Raw genomic sequence first — 6,002 nt, forward strand, 5'->3', positions numbered from 1 at the left:
AATTGCTTTAAAGTCATATTTATGTTTAGGGTGTGTGGGGAGGTGCCTTCCTTCCATCCTCTCTGCGTAAAAATTACATAGGGCACACAACACCCATCCACATGCGTCTGCCCGCCACCCCCAGGGTGACTAGTGGAAGATCTCCCCTCTGTAGGGGAGGGAGTGGGGGACTTAGAGAAGACGACTTTGCATCCACTCGCTTTCACAAGAGCAGATCCCTTACATGGATAAAACTGGGCAGCAACAAGAGTCCCCTAAGTGTGGGGTCAGAGCTATAGGGTCAACTCCTTCAGGTGAAAATAATTACTTCCCTGTGCGCCTTTCGCTCACACCCTGGGAAATATACGCTCCCCAGGCCTTAGCCAGTTGAGATTCTAACTATACCTGCCTGCCCCAGCCCTTTCACCCCTCATCATCCGGGCTGCTCTGTCCTTGCTTTATTTACTCCACATGCAGAAATCTGCCTCGGAGGAGATAGGGCATCTTTTTACTGGGAAACAGCTAGTGGCAATCCAGATGAGGTCACAGTCAGGGTATCATGGCCTGAAAGAGAAACAGAATCAAAATATCACTGAGCACTGATGATGCATGGCAGGTCACATAGTGAAGAAGGGTGGGCTCCCAGTGCTCTTTTCACTGTGTTGGCACCTGCAGGAGGCTTCTGCTGCCTGAAGTTAGAGTAACCATGAGTATGGCTTAGGTGTGAAGGCTCCACTCTGTTGTGGTTCTCTGCTGAGTTCTGACTTGCACCAGCTTAGGCAAAGACCTCCCCCCACCCCCCGCAATAAGTGTGCCAGTTTGGGAGAGGAGGCTCACTGGGGTCTTGGATGGAAGCCTTTCCACCTCCCTGTTAAATGAACCAGAACTTGGAATCAGCGCTGACTCAATCTCCTGGTTTTGAATTATAACATGCCTCAGTCCTCTTTCCGAGCAGTCATCACCGATCACTTTCTCTTTGCTGCTTCACCCCCTGCAAGGAGCCACGAGCCAACACTACCATCCAGAGTGGGGAAGGGCTTTGGGTTTCAACCTGGACCTGTATTGAGAAAGGAATGGCTTGGTGCTTCCAATCCCAGAGTGGCAGGGGGCTGCCAGGGCGGCAGCATCCACCACAGCGTGCCCTCCAGCAGGTGGAGGTAAACATGAAACTAAATGCGGGTCTGCAGAAACTGTATTGTCACCTTGACCATTAAAAACCAGAATGAGGACAATGGAGTTTTGTACTTTCTAAGGGGTTGCTTTGAAGAAGTTGCGTGATGACAGCAACCATCCTAAGTGCTTCAGTGCCTTCAGTCCCGTTTTACAGCACAGAACTGTAGGCCAGGTCACACAGCTGGTGAGCAGTAAGGTCTGCCTGCCCCTGAGGCACTGCTGTTAACCACCGTGCCCCGTATACATGGGCTCGCCGCCCCCTTCAGGGTTCCTGCCTATGTTGGTTAGTACATACCAGAAGAGATCATAAAGACACCGCTCACACCCTGCATCATCTAGAAGAGTCTGCAGGAGCTTCTTTGGATTCCCAGCCACAGGAAGTGAGCAAGGCAGCTGATCTAATTGTTGCAGCCACCACAGTGCAGCCCAGTCAAGCGTCCAGCCATAGGTGAGAAGGACTGCCAACCACAGAGCCAGGGGTCACACTGATCTGGTTCAAGCCTGGATAAGGATGTTTCAGCCCTGATTTTTTGTTCTTGGTGGCCTCGCACATAGGCTTTCATATTACATAGATTTTAAAAATAAAAATAGGGGGGTTACTCAGCCACAGGTGCTGGGGTTTCTGAATTCAGGGCAGTCATTCTCAACTGAGGCATTTGGAATCATCCCCAAAGTTGGTTGGCAAGTGAGGGATCTTCCTGGCATTAAATAGGCTGGGCCAAAGATAAATTGCAACACATGGGACATGTCCTAATGGAAAGGTAGCCAAAATTTTTCATTGAGTGAAAAATGTAAGTTAGCCATCACGATGATGCCCTAAAGTGTTCATTTTAAACTGGTCTACCTTGGGACGTGTGTTGTTCCCGTGTGGCCTCAAACCACAACATGCCAGTCCTGTAGGGACAGCTTGCAGCACATCTGGTTGCTTCCTCAGGAGATGGCCATGGGAGGAAACAGACACGTGGGGTGGAGCTGGGCACGTGTTTATGGCTTTGAGTGGCATTGCCAAAGTGCCCTACTGAGCCGGGGCACCCTTTCCATACCCATCAGTGGTGCAAAGTGTGCCCATCCCCACCAGGAACTCCTTAAAGCTGACTCGGTGCTCACTGGGAAAAGTCAGCACAGAAACGTGGGTTCCCTGCTGCTTCCTCTACCCTAAGCACTGTACTTTCACAGGGAACTGCTGTCAGGACTTCTCCCTCCCAGGGCCAAATAAAAGGAGATCTTCCTTCTTTAAAATGGGCTCTGCCCCCTTGTCATGGGCTGTGGCTGTGGCCTCCTGTCCCCCACTTCTAGGTCCACTCTCTTCTCAGGCCAGGCCAGGGAAGCAGAGCAGAAAACAATGTTGACTTCTAGGGTCCAGCCTAGGTCCCATTCTGCGCAAGCTCCTCTCTTGGCAGCCTGCACCTCTCTCTCAGCAACCTCATGCTTCATTCCATGCCCAGTCCCTCAGCAAGTCCTCCAGGTTCTGCTGCAAACGCATCCCAAATCCAGCCACTTGTCACCCCTGCCCTATGATCCCCTGGGCCCATCCTCCATCACCTCTCGTATCAACAACTGCAGTGACTTCCTCATTGGTCCCCCTCTGCTCTTGCCCTTGCCCCTCACAGTCTGTTCACACACAGGTCTCACGTCCATCACTCTCTTCCTTTAAAGTTCTCAGGACCTCCCCGTTACCCCTAGAAACTTTTTACTAAAGCCTGAAGAGCTGCGCAGGACCTAGCCCCACCCACCACTTTATCCCTTTGTCCTGCTTTATTTTCTGTCTTACCTCCGTCTGATGTGTTATATATTCTTATGTTTGTTTCCATTGTCCCTCCACTAGATTATAAGCTCCATGAAGCGGGGGGTTTGTGCTCTTTACCCTTGTACCTTGAGCCCCCGGCACAGTGCCTGACACATAGTAGGTCCTCAGCAAATAGCTGGGTGAACCTGTGAAACAGAGATTAGACAGCCTTCCTCCCCCATCTACCTTCCTCCCAAGGCAGGTTCTCACTCGGCCACAGGGAGGCATCGTTCTCAAGGGCTCTACAGCTTCAGGTTCTTCCAGCAAAGGCTCTAAGAAGGCAGAACAAAACACAGGTGTGTATGTGGGGAGGGGGCACAGGGTATAGAGGGAATGCCCCCCTGCATTTTCCCCACCCTGTGCGGGCTGCACTAGGAAGTTCGTTAAGGGCCAATTACCCTCCATAGTGAGCACCTGAGATCCTCAAGGCCTGGACCAGTTCTTTAGCTTCTGCTAGTGATGACAGCAGCTGCCATAATCTGAGCACCGGCTTTATGCCAGCCCTGTGTGCACTACCCCACATAGTTTGACAACAACCCAAAGGTGCCACAGTTACCCCACTTCATGAAGGAAGATACTGAGGCTTGGCGCAGAGAAGGGCTTTGCCTGGAGACATACACCAAGTAAAAGGCAGGACCAAGAGTTGAATCGCCAACTGCCTAATTCCAAAGCCGCGGCCCTTAACCACCAGGCTTTACTGCTGTGGAAAAGGTAGGCCCGAGGACACAGGAGAGAGTGTGACACAGGCTTAGATGATTGACAGGTGGAGAGAAGGGCACGGGAAAATCAGAGGCCTTCACAGAAGAAGGCACCCTTGAGCTGGGCTGTGAAGGATGACGGGGACCGGTTCATTAACAAAGGAGGCAAAAAGTTTTTCTTTCCTCAAGAGACAGACCAAAAGAATGTGTGAAGGTATAGGGCAGGCCGATCTGGCCTTGAACTTAGGTTGCGTCTTTTACCAGATATGATGTTGGACAAGTCACCTAACCTCTGGGTTCTGAGAGGGAGCCAATGCCAGGGACAGTATCTTGTCCCCTACTGAGGGACAACACTAAGTTCCCCTTGGACTTGTGGGATGAGAGAAGACTAATGAAACCAAGAATGGACTCCAGAGGCCTGGCTTCAAACCCTTCCTCCTCGACTCACCCCACTCTCTCTCTGCTCTGCAGTTTTCCCATCTGTAAAATGGGCTCACAGCAGAATTATTGTATTGTTAGTAACAATTACTGTAAGGCTAGTAACACTGTTTCCAAAACCTGTGAGTTCCTGTATCCCCAGAGCAGTCAATACTATTGGTTTTGACAACACTCCAGCCTCCAGGGCAGATTTGGAACACCTAAACTCCCCCAGGTGATGGGGTATATCAGAAGATTCCAGACTGATCAGATGGCTAGTCATCTTGCACCCTCTCTCCCCAGGGGTTTGTCTTTTTCTGGATAATTTCAACCAGGAATCTGGAGAGCAAGGCCCCAATTAGCAGAGACACCAAAGGCTCTTAGCAGATGGGACCACTTGACCCCATGAAGATGGGAAAGCTTTCTTTCCAGGCAGGCCAGACAGGGCCCCAAATCCTCAGTGGTGGCCAGAATCCAAGAGAGACTTTAACCATCTGAACACTCTCAGCTCACTAGCCAGACAACAGAGATCTAAAGTTGATGGTGATGGGAGAAGTTAGGTGGTGAGAGTTATCGTAAAGGCCTGACAATTCTCTAAACCAAGTCCCTGAAGCCCCAGGTAGAAGTGACCAAGAGACAAAGTGCCCAGTGCCCTGAGCTGGACCTGGATTGAATCTTGCCACACCATTTACTGGCTATATCGTCTCTCTGAGCTTTAATGTCCTCATTTCTAAAGGAAAATAATAGTTGTATCTGCCTCAGAGGGTTACTTAACGTGTATGGGCACACACTTGTTAAGGGGTAGTTGTTACTGGATCAGTGCAGGAAGCAGATAAGCTGTGACCTCAGACCAATGAGCTTGCTGATATCCCTCAGGACCACCAGGGCAGCTGAGATACTGAGCACATGGAAATGCACTTTCTAAAGTCCAGGTCTCTTGCAGATTTAGGAGATTAAAAGAAGTGAGAGAAAAAGCCCCTGGTATCCATCAGTCAATGAGGATTGGTAAGCACCTGCTCCGTGCCAGGCCCAAGGGTCTAAGGTGAGCCACCAGCTCCTTGAGGGTCACACCTTAGGTACAATCTGCAGGGGAGAGAGACAGTGACCAAAGGACAGCAAGGAAGGTGAGGGGCAAGACAGACACCGGAACTTCTCACAGGCAGGCGTGGCCTGTCAGGGAGCCAGAGAGCCATCCTCAAGGAGAGGACTTTGGAGCGGAGAACCAGATGTTGTGCAGGAATCAGCCAAGTGGTCAGAGCTGGTGAAGAATGTTCCAGGAGGTGGGAGCAAAAGGTACAAAGGCCAGGAAGCCCCAGAGAGTGTGGTGCATTCTGGGAGATAAGTGAAGCATGTGCATATAAATGAATGAATAGCTTTGAATCAGTCTGTAATATAAGACTCTAAATGAATTTAAGCACATGGTTCAGTAAATTATGGTACATTCACACAGTGAATACAATACAGCCATTTATAAAGAATGAGAGCTCATGCATGAAAATGGATGTTCTGGGTGTGAAGTATAGCTTAAGTGGTAGAGCTCATGCTTAGCATACACAAGGTCCTGGGTTCAATCCCCAGTACCCCCTCTAAAAATAAATAAATAAATAATTAAATAAACCTAATTACCTCCCCACCCAACCAAAAAAAAAAAAAAAAAAAAAAGAAAGAAAGAAAGAAAAGAAAAGTAAAAGAAAATGGATGTTCTCCAAGATACCTGATATGTCATTTCCAAAAATACAGCTCACCATGTGCCCGGCACTGTTTAAGCACTTCATAAATATGAACCCGTGATCCTCACACCAACCCCATTAGGGAGAGAAGAGAAACATAGTGTAAGTTTCTTGCCCAAGGTCATGCAGTCAGTAGGTGGAGGAGGCAGGATTTAAACATGAGGACCTGGTTCCATTTTCCCTCCCTCCCTTGGAATGTGTAGTTTGCTTCTGTAGGGG

The sequence above is a fragment of the Camelus ferus genome, chromosome 19 (genome assembly GCF_009834535.1).
Source record: "Camelus ferus isolate YT-003-E chromosome 19, BCGSAC_Cfer_1.0, whole genome shotgun sequence".
NCBI classification, from domain to species: domain Eukaryota; kingdom Metazoa; phylum Chordata; class Mammalia; order Artiodactyla; family Camelidae; genus Camelus; species Camelus ferus.